The sequence below is a fragment of the Felis catus genome, chromosome B2, assembly GCF_018350175.1.
Source record: "Felis catus isolate Fca126 chromosome B2, F.catus_Fca126_mat1.0, whole genome shotgun sequence".
Classification (NCBI taxonomy): domain Eukaryota; kingdom Metazoa; phylum Chordata; class Mammalia; order Carnivora; family Felidae; genus Felis; species Felis catus.
In genome coordinates, this window is record NC_058372.1 from 12,788,469 (window position 1) to 12,795,377 (window position 6,909).

Consider the following 6,909-nt stretch of genomic DNA (forward strand, 5'->3'; position numbering starts at 1 on the left):
GCTTATTTCAAGTGAAACTGTTATATCATTTAAAAAGTTTATCAAATGAAAACTAACACCACGACTACTTGGCCCACCAGCATTCACTTGAAAAATATGTGGGAAAAACCCTCTGCTGTTAGAGTAATATCCTCTTCTCATAACTTTTGTAAGAACTGGTAACCTAGTAAGTGAAATGTTTCTCAGAGTTCTGTGAGTCGCTCTAGAATAGCATTCCAATCCAAGGAAGGTTGTTGTCGGAATCTCTAGAACTGGTCGGTCAGAGCACAGGTGTTAACCTCTCTTGTGACTGGTGTCTGAAGTGGCCTTGTAGGATGTTGCCCTTAACCTATGGGAATTGCCTGGTGGGGCGCAAACCGCCCCCACCTCCCTCTCCACCTCACCATAAAGACATTGGAATTGGATCTGGTACCTTTAGTTGAGCTATTTTCCTGGAGGAGGAAAACATTAAGGATGTCTCTCCATTAGCTGCATTTTTGATTTTTAGACTATCCAATGTGGAAGTTCGCTGATCCAAAGGGAAGGGGTTAATCTCCCTATCATATGTCCGTCTTTTGGATGTAGAAGTGCATAGGATTTATACCTATAATTTGTCACGCTATCACAAGCTAATCCTGGTGGCCTCAAATAACTCACTCCTCTTGGTTTCATGCCCTTGAGTTTCCCCTTCTCCGGGAACCTGGGCTGGCCCTGGAAATTGCTTTAATCCATAGAATGCAACAGAAATGATGCTGTGCCCACCTCCGGATCTAAGCCTCACGGAGGTGTGGCAGCTTCTCTTTAGTCCTCTCGGGACTGTTAAAAAGTCCACTCCCCTGCTGCAGAGACCACAGGGAGGTCACTCGAAGACAGCAAAGCCCTGAGAGTAAATGGACAGACGGAAGCCCAGCCTTCCCAGCTGAGTCCAGCTCCCGTCTGACTTACCAGCTGGGTGCGGCCATGTGAGTGACCACTGACAAGACAGAAGAAGGACTTCCGAGCGGAACCCAGCCCAGACTGCAGAACTGTGGGCAAACAAAAAGGTTTAGGCGAGTAAGTTTTGGGGTGATTTGTCGCTCACTGATGGAGAACTGAAATTGGCCACTGATGTGCCTTCCCAAGGATTAGACTTGTTCACCTGTAAGAGATTGTTACGCGCTGAATTGTGTCCCCCTAATAAGATACGTTGAAGTCCCAACCCCCCAGGAGCTGTGAATAAATGTGACCTTTTTTGGGAATAGGGTCTTTGCAGATGTGGTCAGGTTAAGACAAGATCATGAGGGTGGGCTTCATCCAGTGTAGCTCATGAACTTGTAAGACGAGACAGAGACAGAAGGAGAGGGCCAGGTGATGACGAAGGCAGAGATTGGAGTGACACGTCTACAGCCGAAGAATATGACGCATTGCCCGCGGTCCCCAGGAGCTATGGAGGAGCACAACACAGATTCTCCCTCAGAGGCTTCAGAAGGAACCAACCTCACTGACCCCTTGATCTTGAACTTCCAGCCTCCAGAGCTGTGAGAGAATAAATGCCATTTGTCCGAAGCCACCTTCAGTTTGTGGCACCTGCTATGGCAGCCCTGGGGACCGAATGCAGGGATCTTGCAAGCAGTAGACGTGGAGAGAGGTGGGGAAGGAGGGGATCTGTGTGGTCAGCGCCCCGGCCCCCGAGAGCGAGTGCTTCTTTAATTTTGCACTTCGCCCTGGTCCCCAGCAGCAAATTACGAGGTGGAGATGATAGGACTCCTAACCAATATTTGTCCAGTGGCTTTCTAGTTTGTGCCACTTGTCCTGAAGCCTCCGTGCAAGGCTTTCAGTGTTCACTGTGGACTTCCCTCAGCCAGGAGGGAACAGGATGGTTCTCTTTACCTTCTAGGCTGAAGGTGCCTCAAGGTGTGGAAACCCACCTCCCTTACGTGATTTGCGGACCAGTGGGAGCCACCTTTTGTAGAGTTGGTGATGACACGGTTGGGGTTGTGCTGGTCTCTGGTCTCCATCACAGAGCAGACTTGCAATGAGATGCCTCCATCCCCAGGGGTGCTGAGGTTGAATACATAGCCCTGGAGGGTGATTAAGAAAAATCAATAGGCCTCCGCTTATCTGGAGAGAGGCAGTATCCTCTGGTCCCTACTCTCCAAACAAAATTCCTTTACATAGAATCAGCGTCCCGGCAGGAACAACCATGTTTGGGCACCCACACCCTTACTGCAAAGGAACGTAGAGGAGAAGTGAATTTTTTTTGGAATTTTTTTAATTTTTAAAAAAAATTTTAAAACTTTTTTTCAGGTTTACTTACTTTTGAGAGAGAGACAGAGAGAGAGTGTGAGTGGGGGAGGGACAGAGTAAGGGAGACACAGAATCCGAAGCAGGCTCCGAGCTGTCAGCACAGAGCCCGACGCGGGGCTCGAACCCACAGACCGCGAGATCATGACTTGAGCTGAAGTTGGGTGCTTAACCAACTGAGCCACCCAGGTGCTCCAGAAGTGAATTTTTTTTGGGGGGGGGGTGGTGAGCAGAGGGGCAGAGAGAGGGAGACAGAATCCCAAGCAGGTTCCGCGTTGCCCAGGGTGGGGCTCGAACTCACACACTGTGAGATCACGACCTGAGCTGAAACCAAGAGTCCGACACTTAACCAACTGAGCCACCCAGGCGCCCCGAGAAGGGGACTTTTGATCATGACATCAGCGTGTCCCTCTGGGTGCTAGACTGGACTATGGGCCGAAGTCGCGATGGCTCATCCATGACAAGCCGTCCGCTGAATTGTGGCTCCCTGTTCATCATGGTCATCAGAAGGGACTCAGGTCACTTACAGCAGATTTACTTACTCTTTGCATTGAGCTCTTCGCTTTTTGTTTTTCCTTTCTACCTTGCTAGGACTCTGAGGATGTTACAAGTTACACGGTCAATACTGCATACATGTGGGAAAATATGTGCTTTAGAATGAGAATTCTGGGCCAAGTCCACATTAACAGACATTTCCTAGCAAGGTAATTCCCAGGCGAGACTATTCCTGGAGCGTTTTTTGCTGTAATAATAAGTAGTTGCCTTCCTTCCTGCAGGGGAAAGCCTCGGGCTATCCAGAGACTAGAAGTATTACAGCCAAGACAGCACACTATCTTATTGACCAAGGAAGGTTAAGAGAGTCAATTTGCAAGGTGGGGAGGGGGTCAGGTATCGTAATCTCACAGTTGAGTGCCATGTGGTGATTGGACTGGCTGCCTTGAATTAAAGGGGGCATAAAGAGGGCCAAGCACGTAATGAGAAGTTGCTAGACTGGAAAAAACTACACACAAGGAAGCATTTTTGATCTGTTCCCTTGTCACCTTTTTGCCCAAGCATGCCACTGAGTGTTTTTCATTGTCTTGGACAGGGAGGAGGACAGAGGGGCCATGAAAATCCTACCTGGCTATTCCTAGAATTCGTGAACAGATGGAGGAAGCAGCTTGCTGGAGCTCAAGAAGCCTTTTCTAGAACAGGCCCTGTCTTGCAAATGGGAGGTAGGGGCTGGATGAGGATATCTCAAGGTGCTGAGGTTGAGGGCTGACGTTGGGTGGGGGAAATGTCTTTAGCAGCTGTATCACCCGAAGCATTTTCCTTTTGAGCCATCGTTGACATGGCTTACCAGACAAAGACTTCCCAAGTACACAGTAACTGTTATAAATCCAACAAACTGAAGTAAACCTGAAGTTCTTTTAGATGTTTTAATACTGAGCATGACTTGGGACCATTTCACCTTAAAACCCTATGGCTTGGGGTGCCTGGGTGGCTCAGCCGGTTAAGCATCCGACTCTTGGTTTTGGCTCAGGTCATGATCTCCCACTTCGTGAAATCCAGCCCCGTATCAGGCTCTGTGCTGATAGCATGGATCCTATTTGGGATTCTCTCTCTCCCTCTCTCTCTGCCCCTCCCCTGCTCTCACACAAAATAAGTAAACTAAAAAACAAAAACAAAAACAACCCACATGGCTAAATCAATCGCACAAATACAGGCTTTAAATTGTAGTGAAAAGGCTAGCATCTAGGCAAAAAATCCTCTCACACACTACATGCACATAAAATACCAAATATGCAGATATATGCCTTCTCAACACAAATATACTGAGACTAATGTCCTGATTCTCTTAGGCATTACTATACTTAACTCTAACTATCCCCAGGGCAGAAAAACAAAACCAGACAAACCTTATTTAAGGAAGATGGTGACTCTACTGGTTAACTGACATTCTCTACTGAGAGAGATTTAAGTCTGAAGGCCGGATTCTCATTGGTGACCCCAATGGAACGTGCTGATTCTTGTTGTTGCTGGATGGTTCTATACCAAAGAGGACAGTGGTCACTCATTCCTCTACTCTGGATTTTAGTTATACACATGACCTGATTCTTCTGTCTCCTTCGGGAGGCATAGGAAGGGGGCTCCAGCCCCGACCATCTTGATAAATTTAAGACATGTGAGCGTACTTTCCTGTAAACCGGAAGACCTTTGAACCTGATGGGTTCCTACCAAGTTTAAAGACCTCCAGGCCTCCTGGAACCTCCCATTCTCTCCTTTTTAAAGAAAAGAGAAGACATAGCCCTTTCAGACATTGAACATTATATACAATTAAATTTTGTGTTTTTATGTGATTTTCACTGACGAGGTTATGATTTACGCAGCTGGTCAAGTGATGTTCTCTTTCAGTCAGACAGAGCTTTTTAATCGAAATATTTATATTTTCTACTTCCTGTATTCTTCCTTGGTATAATAAATAAGTCGATGACCAGGCTCAGGAAAAGTGTATTCTATTTTATTCACTTGCTTTTACAAGTTAAAAAAAAATTTCTTTTTGGGCACCTGGGTGGCTCAGTCAGTTAAGCATCCAACTTCGACTCAGGTCATTGACCTCACGGCTTGTGAGTTCGAGCCCCGCGTTGGGCTCTGTGCTGACAGAGAGGAGGCTCTCAGATTCGGTGTCCCTCTCTCTCTCTCTCTGCCCCTCCTCTGCTTATGCTCTCTCTCTCAAGAACAAATAAACGTTAAAAAAAATTTTTTTTTAATTTCTTTCAATTCTCACTTTTTCCATATCCGCATGGAGCTGGTAGTTTTTCAAATGAATGAAATTCAAATTAATGAAGACCAGAGGGCACAGGCATTATCCTCTTTTTGAAGCTTGTACTCTATCAGCTTTGGCAAGTGGGACCTTTTCAAACGACCATTTATCTTCGAAAACTGTCCTGTTTGCCCATACGAGATCTTCCAGCCCTATTTCTGTATCTCTGCCCCAGAGATGGAATCAAGCATTTCTCCAAAGAGCCTTTGTAGTAGAACAGAGTGTTACACGGTCACGAATCTTAAGTACAATTTTGCATGGTGGAGCATCTTTTTCATGGACTGTTCAGACACCTAAAACAATTACATAGGGGGCACCGGGGTGGCTCAGTCGCTTAAGCATCTGACTTCAGCTCAGGTCATGATCTTGCTGTCTGTGAATTCAAGCCCCACGTCCAACTCTGTGCTGACAGCTCAGAGCCCGGAGCCTGCTTTGGATTCTGTGCCTCCCTCTCTCTCTGTCCCTCCTCCACTCATGCTCTGTCTCTATCTCAAAAATTAAAAAAAAAATTTTAATTACATATGAATACTATGTTGTATCTTATATTGATATTATGTATTATATAAAAGTTACACACATTATTCATCATACAATTATATGTGTAGGTATATACCATATATACAGGCATATTTTCATATTGATTCTTCTTAAATTCTTGCTTTTAAAATTATTCACTCTTTTCTCTTGTATAGAAAATGTTTATTCCAGGGACACCTGGGTGGTTCAGTCGGTTAACCTTCTGACTTCAGCTCAGGTCATGATCTCACGGTTTGTGGGTTAGAGCCCCGCGTCGGGCTCTGTGCTGACAGCTCAGAACCTGGATCCTGCTTCGGATTCTGTGTCTCCCTCTCTCTCTCATTCCCTCCCCCACTCGTGCTTTGTCCCCCCCCCTCTCTCTCAAACATAAATAAACGTTAAAAAAAAAAAGATGTTTATTCCTAAAAAAACAAAGACAATTTCTTATTTGTTTTGAAAAAAAATACAAACAATAGTGTCAATTAAAAACACAAGACAAAGAATAACATTGCTGGCTGACGTTCAAGAATTTTTACACCATTCTTTTGTCTTTAGAGTGTATCCTATGCAAGACATTCTATTAAATTATTTTGTTCTGGAGTCACAGATCATCACTCATTCTAGATGGCTCTGTAATTACTCATCTAGTAGACAGTTCAGTCCAGCTACTTTGGCTCCCTTCGGACGTTAGGGAGTCAGCACCCAAACAGGGCACAGTTCTATTTCCTAGGAGGTGGAGTCTTTTGGCTCCTAGGCTCACAGTTCTTTTCTGGCTGGAGATAATCAGCTACCAGATTCAAGAGAAGAGTCCGCTCCACCAGACCCCCTGGGGATATCCAGAAGGGTTACGGCTCACTATCGTTTGTTTGTGCTACGATGATAGAATACATAACTATAAATACAAGACTTGATTTATATATGTGTGACTTGCATTTCAACAAACCAAATCTGGCACCTATTTAAAACATTTCTAGAGGGGCGCCTGGGTGGCTCAGTCGGTTAAGCGTCCGACTTCGGCTCAGGTCATGATCTCACGGTTGTGAGTTCGAGCCCCGCGTCGGGCTCTGTGCAGACAGCTCGGAGCCTGGAGCCTGCTTCGGATCCTGTGTCTCCCTCTCTCTCTGCCCCTCCCCAACTCATGCTCTGTCTCTCTCTGTCTCAGAAATAAATAAACATTTAAAAAAATTAAAAAAAAAGAACCCAGTATTTCTACCTATTTAATATTATTTTGTAAATTCTACTAAAGCCAGTCCCATTCATAAATATTTAAAATTCACCCCACACTCTTTTCTGAGCTACTGGGTTTTCTTCATTTTATAAAATACAAC